The sequence below is a fragment of the Stenella coeruleoalba genome, assembly GCF_951394435.1.
Source record: "Stenella coeruleoalba genome assembly, contig: scaffold_196, whole genome shotgun sequence".
Taxonomy (NCBI): domain Eukaryota; kingdom Metazoa; phylum Chordata; class Mammalia; order Artiodactyla; family Delphinidae; genus Stenella; species Stenella coeruleoalba.
In genome coordinates, this window is record NW_027646425.1 from 333672 (window position 1) to 345688 (window position 12017).

Consider the following 12017-nt stretch of genomic DNA (forward strand, 5'->3'; position numbering starts at 1 on the left):
AACAAAGCAACAGAGCCTAGGGCACTGCCACTTATGGTCCTATAGCTTAGGGAAATTAAAATCAAAAAGACACAGCCACCCCAAAGTTTGGAACGGCTCTGTTTACAAGAACCTCGTTTACAGTACAAGTTCAACATCGCAGAAAGTGAAAAATGGATAAAGAAGTTGTGGTATTTACTTACAAAGCAATATCACTCAGCAATGAAATCTGTGTCATCAGGCCATTAGCAGCACAATGAGTGGATTCAGGTATGATGATTCTAACTGAAATAAGTCACACAGAAAAAGAAACATCATAAGATATCAGTAATACACGGAATGTAAACTTGGCTACACAGGAACTGAATTACAGAACAGAACAGGGTCTCAAATTTAGAAAACCAACTTATGCTTGCCTAAGGGGAAAGGTGAGTTGGGGTGCTGCATAAAACCAGAGATTGAAATGAGCACAGATAAAGTTCCTTAAGCCAAATATGGAATAGACAAGAGCTACTCCTTGCTCAACGAAATGGACTCAACACCGCATATTAAACGCCTAAGAATGTACCTGACTAGTAAGTATCTTAAAACCTATGGATTGCTATGTCTCCGAAAGAGAATCAAGCGTGTGTACAGGGGCATAAACGCAGCAGTGATAGGATTGGAGATGTTCGGTGAGCAAATGAAGACCCTTTGAAGTCATATTGCATGGTACCCATTCCACGGGTTTCAACTACCCAGGTTTAAGGTATTCTTCCTTCAGCTAAAACATGCATGTGGAACCTAGAGTATGATCAACCATGTGATCGGGAGATGTGTTCAAATATGTCTCAGTTTTCCTCCCCTGGTACTCGGGTGCAACATTCCAGACGCTTTATTAACACTCTCCCGACTTGGAGAGTCAGTCCCTTTAACCTCCTGTTTGGCCCAGTTTGCAATTTCTGCGGAAGATGAACAGGAATAGCGAGAACCAATGAGAGACTAGCTGGAGGTGTCTGGACGGGCAAATTTAACTCTCATTTCCCACCAGGAAGAGGAATTAACCAAAGGCTCAGCGTGCCGTGCCAGAACCAGATTAGGGCCTGAAGCCATCCTGCGGTGTTGCGGCCAGGTCACAAGAAAGCGAGTTGAAGAAAGGAGCTCAGGGGCTCTGTAATTCACAAACCTGCAGACTTATAAATGACAGCTATCGTCCAAAAATATACTGAAGTAAGGCTGCCAAGAGGACTTGAAAGCGGGGCAGAATTGCAGGAAACCGATTTCAGGAGGTAGACTGGAATTGCATTGAAAGCGTAGGAAAAGAGGCAGAACGTCCACAATGATGCACTTGGCCAAAAAGGGCGTATGCGTTTTTTCCTGAATATATTCAGGAAAAAACGCATACGCCCTTTTTGGCCAACCAAGCAAGCTTGCAAAGGAAATCTGCACTACAATGAAGTCTCACTTCCCCCCGGTCAAAAGGGCCATCTGAAAAAAGTGTAAAATCCAAAAAGGCAGGACAGGCCATGCAGAACTGGGAGCCTTGTTATGCTGATGGGCGGGATGTAAATTGCCAACAGACACTCGGGAGAAGTGTATGGTGTTTCCTGAAACATCTAAAAAACAAAGCAACAGAGCCTAGGGCACTGCCACTTATGGTCCTATAGCTTAGGGAAATTAAAATCAAAAAGACACAGCCACCCCAAAGTTTGGAACGGCTCTGTTTACAAGAACCTCGTTTACAGTACAAGTTCAACATCGCAGAAAGTGAAAAATGGATAAAGAAGTTGTGGTATTTACTTACAAAGCAATATCACTCAGCAATGAAATCTGTGTCATCAGGCCATTAGCAGCACAATGAGTGGATTCAGGTATGATGATTCTAACTGAAATAAGTCACACAGAAAAAGAAACATCATAAGATATCAGTAATACACGGAATGTAAACTTGGCTACACAGGAACTGAATTACAGAACAGAACAGGGTCTCAAATTTAGAAAACCAACTTATGCTTGCTTAAGGGTAAAGGTGAGTTGGGGTGCTGCATAAAACCAGAGATTGAAATGAGCACAGATAAAGTTCCTTAAGTCAAATATGGAATAGACAAGAGCTACTCCTTGCTCAACGAAATGGACTCAACACCGCATATTAAACGCCTAAGAATGTACCTGACTAGTAAGTATCTTAAAACCTATGGATTGCTATGTCTCCGAAAGAGAATCAAGCGTGTGTACAGGGGCATAAACGCAGCAGTGATAGGATTGGAGATGTTCGGTGAGCAAATGAAGACCCTTTGAAGTCATATTGCATGGTACCCATTCCACGGGTTTCAACTACCCAGGTTTAAGGTATTCTTCCTTCAGCTAAAACATGCATGTGGAACCTAGAGTATGATCAACCATGTGATCGGGAGATGTGTTCAAATATGTCTCAGTTTTCCTCCCCTGGTACTCGGGTGCAACATTCCAGACGCTTTACTAACACTCTCCCGACTTGGAGAGTCAGTCCCTTTAACCTCCTGTTTGGCCCAGTTTGCAATTTCTGCGGAAGATGAACAGGAATAGCGAGAACCAATGAGAGACTAGCTGGAGGTGTCTGGACGGGCAAATTTAACTCTCATTTCCCACCAGGAAGAGGAATTAACCAAAGGCTCAGCGTGCCGTGCCAGAACCAGATTAGGGCCTGAAGCCATCCTGCGGTGTTGCGGCCAGGTCACAAGAAAGCGAGTTGAAGAAAGGAGCTCAGGGGCTCTGTAATTCACAAACCTGCAGACTTATAAATGACAGCTATCGTCCAAAAATATACTGAAGTAAGGCTGCCAAGAGGACTTGAAAGCGGGGCAGAATTGCAGGAAACCGATTTCAGGAGGTAGACTGGAATTGCATTGAAAGCATAGGAAAAGAGGCAGAACGTCCACAATGATGCACTTGGCCAAAAAGGGCGTATGCGTTTTTTCCTGAATATATTCAGGAAAAAACGCATACGCCCTTTTTGGCCAACCAAGCAAGCTTGCAAAGGAAATCTGCACTACAATGAAGTCTCACTTCCCCCCGGTCAAAAGGGCCATCTGAAAAAAGTGTAAAATCCAAAAAGGCAGGACAGGCCATGGAGAACTGGGAGCCTTGTTATGCTGATGGGCGGGATGTAAATTGCCAACAGACACTCGGGAGAAGTGTATGGTGTTTCCTGAAACATCTAAAAAACAAAGCAACAGAGCCTAGGGCACTGCCACTTATGGTCCTATAGCTTAGGGAAATTAAAATCAAAAAGACACAGCCACCCCAAAGTTTGGAACGGCTCTGTTTACAAGAACCTCGTTTACAGTACAAGTTCAACATCGCAGAAAGTGAAAAATGGATAAAGAAGTTGTGGTATTTACTTACAAAGCAATATCACTCAGCAATGAAATCTGTGTCATCAGGCCATTAGCAGCACAATGAGTGGATTCAGGTATGATGATTCTAACTGAAATAAGTCACACAGAAAAAGAAACATCATAAGATATCAGTAATACACGGAATGTAAACTTGGCTACACAGGAACTGAATTACAGAACAGAACAGGGTCTCAAATTTAGAAAACCAACTTATGCTTGCTTAAGGGTAAAGGTGAGTTGGGGTGCTGCATAAAACCAGAGATTGAAATGAGCACAGATAAAGTTCCTTAAGTCAAATATGGAATAGACAAGAGCTACTCCTTGCTCAACGAAATGGACTCAACACCGCATATTAAACGCCTAAGAATGTACCTGACTAGTAAGTATCTTAAAACCTATGGATTGCTATGTCTCCGAAAGAGAATCAAGCGTGTGTACAGGGGCATAAACGCAGCAGTGATAGGATTGGAGATGTTCGGTGAGCAAATGAAGACCCTTTGAAGTCATATTGCATGGTACCCATTACACGGGTTTCAACTACCCAGGTTTAAGGTATTCTTCCTTCAGCTAAAACATGCATGTGGAACCTAGAGTATGATCAACCATGTGATCGGGAGATGTGTTCAAATATGTCTCAGTTTTCCTCCCCTGGTACTCGGGTGCAACATTCCAGACGCTTTACTAACACTCTCCCGACTTGGAGAGTCAGTCCCTTTAACCTCCTGTTTGGCCCAGTTTGCAATTTCTGCGGAAGATGAACAGGAATAGCGAGAACCAATGAGAGGCTAGCTGGAGGTGTCTGGACGGGCAAATTTAACTCTCATTTCCCACCAGGAAGAGGAAATAACCAAAGGCTCAGCGTGCCGTGCCAGAACCAGATTAGGGCCTGAAGCCATCCTGCGGTGTTGCGGCCAACTCACAAGAAAGCGAGTTGAAGAAAGGAGCTCAGGGGCACTGTAATTCACAAACCTGCAGACTTATAAATGACAGCTATCGTCCAAAAATAGACTGAAGTAAGGCTGCCAAGAGGACTTGAAAGCGGGGCAGAATTGCAGGAAACCGATTTCAGGAGGTAGACTGGAATTGCATTGAAAGCATAGGAAAAGAGGCAGAACGTCCACAATGATGCACTTGGCCAAAAAGGGCGTATGCGTTTTTTCCTGAATATATTCAGGAAAAAACGCATACGCCCTTTTTGGCCAACCAAGCAAGCTTGCAAAGGAAATCTGCACTACAATGAAGTCTCACTTCCCCCCGGTCAAAAGGGCCATCTGAAAAAAGTGTAAAATCCAAAAAGGCAGGACAGGCCATGGAGAACTGGGAGCCTTGTTATGCTGATGGGCGGGATGTAAATTGCCAACAGACACTCTGGAGAAGTGTATGGTGTTTCCTGAAACATCTAAAAAACAAAGCAACAGAGCCTAGGGCACTTCCACTTATGGTCCTATAGCTTAGGGAAATTAAAATCAAAAAGACACAGCCACCCCAAAGTTTGGAACGGCTCTGTTTACAAGAACCTCGTTTACAGTACAAGTTCAACATCGCAGAAAGTGAAAAATGGATAAAGAAGTTGTGGTATTTACTTACAAAGCAATATCACTCAGCAATGAAATCTGTGTCATCAGGCCCTTAGCAGCACAATGAGTGGATTCAGGTATGATGATTCTAACTGAAGTAAGTCACACAGAAAAAGAAACATCATAAGATATCACTAATACACGGAATGTAAACTTGGCTACACAGGAACTGAATTACAGAACAGAACAGGGACTCAAATTTAGAAAACCAACTTATGCTTGCTTAAGGGTAAAGGTGAGTTGGGGTGCTGCATAAAACCAGAGATTGAAATGAGCACAGATAAAGTTCCTTAAGTCAAATATGGAATAGACAAGAGCTACTCCTTGCTCAACGAAATGGACTCAACACCGCATATTAAACGCCTAAGAATGTACCTGACTAGTAAGTATCTTAAAACCTATGGATTGCTATGTCTCCAAAAGAGAATCAAGCATGTGTACAGGGGCATAAACGCAGCAGTGATAGGATTGGAGAGGTTCGGTGAGCAAATGAAGACCCTTTGAAGTCATATTGCATGGTACCCATTCCACGGGTTTCAACTACCCAGGTTTAAGGTATTCTTCCTTCAGCTAAAACATGCATGTGGAACCTAGAGTATGATCAACCATGTGATCGGGAGACGTGTTCAAATATGTCTCAGTTTTCGTACCCTGGTACTCGGGTGCAACATTCCAGACGCTTTACTAACACTCTCCCGACTTGGAGAGTCAGTCCCTTTAACCTCCTGTTTGGCCCAGTTTGCAATTTCTGCGGAAGATGAACAGGAATAGCGAGAACCAATGAGAGACTAGCTGGAGGTGTCTGGACGGGCAAATTTAACTCTCATTTCCCACCAGTAAGAGGAAATAACCAAAGGCTCAGCGTGCCATGCCGGAACCAGATTAGGGCCTGAAGCCATCCTGCGGTGTTGCGGCCAGGTCACAAGAAAGCGAGTTGAAGAAAGGAGCTCAGGGGCACTGTAATTCACAAACCTGCAGAGTTATAAATGACAGCTATCGTCCAAAAATAGACTGAAGTAAGGCTGCCAAGAGGACTTGAAAGCGGGGCAGAATTCCAGGAAACCGATTTCAGGAGGTAGACTGGAATTGCATTGAAAGCATAGGAAAAGAGGCAGAACGTCCACAATGATGCACTTGGCCAAAAAGGGCGTATGCGTTTTTTCCTGAATATATTCAGGAAAAAACGCATACGCCCTTTTTGGCCAACCAAGCAAGCTTGCAAAGGAAATCTGCACTACAATGAAGTCTCACTTCCCCCCGGTCAAAAGGGCCATCTGAAAAAAGTGTAAAATCCAGAAAGGCAACAGGCCATTGAGAACTGGGAGCCTTGTTATGCTGATGGGCGGGATGTAAATTGCCAACAGACACTTGGGAGAAGTGTATGGTGTTTCCTGAAACATCTAAAAAACAAAGCAACAGAGCCTAGGGCACTTCCACTTATGGTCCTATAGCTTAGGGAAATTAAAATCAAAAAGACACAGCCACCCCAAAGTTTGGAACGGCTCTGTTTACAAGAACCTCGTTTACAGTACAAGTTCAACATCGCAGAAAGTGAAAAATGGATAAAGAAGTTGTGGTATTCACTTACAAAGCAATATCACTCAGCAATGAAATCTATGTCATCAGGCCCTTAGCATCACAATGAGTGGATTCAGGTATGATGATTCTAACTGAAATAAGTCACACAGAAAAAGAAACATCATAAGATATCAGTAATACACGAAATGTAAACTTGGCTACACAGGAACTGAATTACAGAACAGAACAGGGTCTCAAATTTAGAAAACCAACTTATGCTTGCTTAAGGGTAAAGGTGAGTTGGGGTGCTGCATAAAACCAGAGATTGAAATGAGCACAGATAAAGTTTCTTAAGCCAAATATGGAATAGACAAGAGCTACTCCTTGCTCAACGAAATGGACTCAACACCCCATATTAAACGCCTAAGAATGTTCCTGACTAGTAAGTATCTTAAAACCTATGGATTGCTATGTCTCCAAAAGAGAATCAAGCATGTGTACAGGGGCATAAACGCAGCAGTGATAGGATTGGAGAGGTTCGGTGAGCAAATGAAGACCCTTTGAAGTCATATTGCATGGTACCCATTCCACGGGTTTCAACTACCCAGGTTTAAGGTATTCTTCCTTCAGCTAAAACATGCATGTGGAACCTAGAGTATGATCAACCATGTGATCGGGAGACGTGTTCAAATATGTCTCAGTTTTCCTCCCCTGGTACTCGGGTGCAACATTCCAGACGCTTTACTAACACTCTCCCCACTTGGAGAGTCAGTCCCTTTAACCTCCTGTTTGGCGCAGTTTGCAATTTCTGCGGAAGATGAACAGGAATAGCGAGAACCAATGAGAGACTAGCTGGAGGTGTCTGGACGGGCAAATTTAACTCTCATTTCCCACCAGTAAGAGGAAATAACCAAAGGCTCAGCGTGCCGTGCCGGAACCAGATTAGGGCCTGAAGCCATCCTGCGGTGTTGCGGCCAGGTCACAAGAAAGCGAGTTGAAGAAAGGAGCTCAGGGGCACTGTAATTCACAAACCTGCAGAGTTATAAATGACAGCTATCGTCCAAAAATAGACTGAAGTAAGGCTGCCAAGAGGACTTGAAAACGGGGCAGAATTGCAGGAAACCGATTTCAGGAGGTAGACTGGAATTGCATTGAAAGCATAGGAAAAGAGGCAGAACGTCCACAATGATGCACTTGGCCAAAAAGGGCGTATGCGTTTTTTCCTGAATATATTCAGGAAAAAACGCATACGCCCTTTTTGGCCAACCAAGCAAGCTTGCAAAGGAAATCTGCACTACAATGAAGTCTCACTTCCCCCCGGTCAAAAGGGCCATCTGAAAAAAGTGTAAAATCCAGAAAGGCAGGACAGGCCATGGAGAACTGGGAGCCTTGTTATGCTGATGGGCGGGATGTAAATTGCCAACAGACACTCGGGAGAAGTGTATGGTGTTTCCTGAAACATCTAAAAAACAAAGCAACAGAGCCTAGGGCACTGCCACTTATGGTCCTATAGCTTAGGGAAATTAAAATCAAAAAGACACAGCCACCCCAAAGTTTGGGACGCCTCTGTTTACAAGAACCTCGTTTACAGTACAAGTTCAACATCGCAGAAAGTGAAAAATGGATAAAGAAGTTGTGGTATTTACTTACAAAGCAATATCACTCAGCAATGAAATCTATGTCATCAGGCCCTTAGCATCACAATGAGTGGATTCAGGTATGATGATTCTAACTGAAATAAGTCACACAGAAAAAGAAACATCATAAGATATCAGTAATACACGGAATGTAAACTTGGCTACACAGGAACTGAATTACAGAACAGAACAGGGTCTCAAATTTAGAAAACCAACTTATGCTTGCTTAAGGGTAAAGGTGAGTTGGGGTGCTGCATAAAACCAGAGATTGAAATGAGCACAGATAAAGTTTCTTAAGCCAAATATGGAATAGACAAGAGCTACTCCTTGCTCAACGAAATGGACTCAACACCCCACATTAAATGCCTAAGAATGTTCCTGACTAGTAAGTATCGTAAAACCTATGGATTGCTATGTCTCCGAAAGAGAATCAAGCATGTGTACAGGGGCATAAACGCAGCAGTGATAGGATTGGAGAGGTTCGGTGAGCAAATGAAGACCCTTTGAAGTCATATTGCATGGTACCCATTCCACGGGTTTCAACTACCCATGTTTAAGGTATTCTTCCTTCAGCTAAAACATGCATGTGGAACCTAGAGTATGATCAACCATGTGATCGGGAGACGTGTTCAAATATGTCTCAGTTTTCCTCCCCTGGTACTCGGGTGCAACATTCCAGACGCTTTACTAACACTCTCCCCACTTGGAGAGTCAGTCCCTTTAACCTCCTGTTTGGCCCAGTTTGCAATTTCTGCGGAAGATGAACAGGAATAGCGAGAACCAATGAGAGACTAGCTGGAGGTGTCTGGACGGGCAAATTTAACTCTCATTTCCCACCAGTAAGAGGAAATAACCAAAGGCTCAGCGTGCTGTGCCGGAACCAGATTAGGGCCTGAAGCCATCCTGCGGTGTTGCGGCCAGGTCACAAGAAAGCGAGTTGAAGAAAGGAGCTCAGGGGCACTGTAATTCACAAACCTGCAGAGTTATAAATGACAGCTATCGTCCAAAAATAGACTGAAGTAAGGCTGCCAAGAGGACTTGAAAGCGGGGCAGAATTGCAGGAAACCGATTTCAGGAGGTAGACTGGAATTGCATTGAAAGCATAGGAAAAGAGGCAGAACGTCCACAATGATGCACTTGGCCAAAAAGGGCGTATGCGTTTTTTCCTGAATATATTCAGGAAAAAACGCATACGCCCTTTTTGGCCAACCAAGCAAGCTTGCAAAGGAAATCTGCACTACAATGAAGTCTCACTTCCCCCCGGTCAAAAGGGCCATCTGAAAAAAGTGTAAAATCCAGAAAGGCAGGACAGGCCATGGAGAACTGGGAGCCTTGTTATGCTGATGGGCGGGATGTAAATTGCCAACAACCACTCGGGAGAAGTGTATGGTGTTTCCTGAAACATCTAAAAAACAAAGCAACAGAGCCTAGGGCACTGCCACTTATGGTCCTATAGCTTAGGGAAATTAAAATCAAAAAGACACAGCCACCCCAAAGTTTGGGACGCCTCTGTTTACAAGAACCTCGTTTACAGTACAAGTTCAACATCGCAGAAAGTGAAAAATGGATAAAGAAGTTGTGGTATTTACTTACAAAGCAATATCACTCAGCAATGAAATCTATGTCATCAGGCCCTTAGCATCACAATGAGTGGATTCAGGTATGATGATTCTAACTGAAATAAGTCACACAGAAAAAGAAACATCATAAGATATCAGTAATACACGGAATGTAAACTTGGCTACACAGGAACTGAATTACAGAGCAGAACAGGGTCTCAAATTTAGAAAACCATCTTATGCTTGCTTAAGGGTAAAGGTGAGTTGGGGTGCTGCATAAAACCAGAGATTGAAATGAGCACAGATAAAGTTTCTTAAGCCAAATATGGAATAGACAAGAGCTACTCCTTGCTCAACGAAATGGACTCAACACCACACATTAAATGCCTAAGAATGTTCCTGACTAGTAAGTATCTTAAAACCTATGGATTGCTATGTCTCCGAAAGAGAATCAAGCATGTGTACAGGGGCATAAACGCAGCAGTGATAGGATTGGAGAGGTTCGGTGAGCAAATGAAGACCCTTTGAAGTCATATTGCATGGTACCCATTCCACGGGTTTCAACTACCCATGTTTAAGGTATTCTTCCTTCAGCTAAAACATGCATGTGGAACCTAGAGTATGATCAACCATGTGATCGGGAGACGTGTTCAAATATGTCTCAGTTTTCCTCCCCTGGTACTTGGGTGCAACATTCCAGACGCTTTACTAACACTCTCCCCACTTGGAGAGTCAGTCCCTTTAACCTCCTGTTTGGCCCAGTTTGCAATTTCTGCGGAAGATGAACAGGAATAGCGAGAACCAATGAGAGACTAGCTGGAGGTGTCTGGACGGGCAAATTTAACTCTCATTTCCCACCAGTAAGAGGAAATAACCAAAGGCTCAGCGTGCCGTACCGGAACCAGATTAGAGCCTGAAGCCATCCTGCGGTGTTGCGGCCAGGTCACAAGAAAGCGAGTTGAAGAAAGGAGCTCAGGGGCACTGTAATTCACAAACCTGCAGAGTTATAAATGACAGCTATCGTCCAAAAATAGACTGAAGTAAGGCTGCCAAGAGGACTTGAAAGCGGGGCAGAATTGCAGGAAACTGATTTCAGGAGGTACACTGGAATTGCATTGAAAGCATAGGAAAAGAGTCAGAACGTCCACAATGATGCACTTGGCCAAAAAGGGCGTATGCGTTTTTTCCTGAATATATTCAGGAAAAAACGCATACGCCCTTTTTGGCCAACCAAGCAAGCTTGCAAAGGAAATCTGCACTACAATGAAGTCTCACTTCCCCCCGGTCAAAAGGGCCATCTGAAAAAAGTGTAAAATCCAGAAAGGCAGGACAGGCCATGGAGAACTGGGAGCCTTGTTATGCTGATGGGCGGGATGTAAATTGCCAACAACCACTCGGGAGAAGTGTATGGTGTTTCCTGAAACATCTAAAAAACAAAGCAACAGAGCCTAGGGCACTGCCACTTATGGTCCTATAGCTTAGGGAAATTAAAATCAAAAAGACACAGCCACCCCAAAGTTTGGGACGCCTCTGTTTACAAGAACCTCGTTTACAGTACAAGTTCAACATCGCAGAAAGTGAAAAATGGATAAAGAAGTTGTGGTATTTACTTACAAAGCAATATCACTCAGCAATGAAATCTATGTCATCAGGCCCTTAGCATCACAACGAGTGGATTCAGGTATGATGATTCTAACTGAAATAAGTCACACAGAAAAAGAAACATCATAAGATATCAGTAATACACGGAATGTAAACTTGGCTACACAGGAACTGAATTACAGAACAGAACAGGGTCTCAAATTTAGAAAACCAACTTATGCTTGCTTAAGGGTAAAGGTGAGTTGGGGTGCTGCATAAAACCAGAGATTGAAATGAGCACAGATAAAGTTCCTTAAGCCAAATATGGAATAGACAAGAGCTACTCCTTGCTCAACGAAATGGACTCAAAACCCCATATTAAACCCCTAAGATGTACCTGACTAGTAAGTATCTTAAAACCTATGGATTGCTATGTCTCCAAAAGAGAATCAAGCGTGTGTACAGGGGAATAAACGCAGCAGTGATAGGATTGGAGAGGTTCGGTGAGCAAATGAAGACCCTTTGAAGTCATATTGCATGGTACCCATTACACGGGTCTCAACTCTCCAGGTTTAAGGTATTCTTCCTTCAGCTAAAACATGCATGTGGAACCCAGAGTATGATCAACCATGTGAATGGGAGACGTGTTCAAATATGTCTCAGTTTTCCTCCCCTGGTACTCGGGTGCAACATTCCAGATGCTTTACTAACACTCTCCCGACTTGGAGAGTCAGTCCCTTTAACCTCCTGTTTGGCCCAGTTTGCAATTTCTGCGGAAGATGAACAGGAATAGCGAGAACTAATTAGAGG

The 12017-nt window shown here is 43.5% G+C and overlaps 1 long non-coding RNA gene across 1 annotated transcript in view; it reads right to left on the reverse strand.

The window, feature by feature from the left end:
- Positions 1–3378: 3378 nt before the first annotated feature.
- Positions 3379–12017, reverse strand: part of LOC307181118 — a 58438-nt gene continuing 49799 nt past the window's right edge. Inside the window, exon 3 of the long non-coding RNA XR_013825913.1 lies at positions 3379–3420. This is a non-coding gene — a long non-coding RNA (uncharacterized lncRNA). The remainder of the gene's footprint in view (positions 3421–12017) is intronic.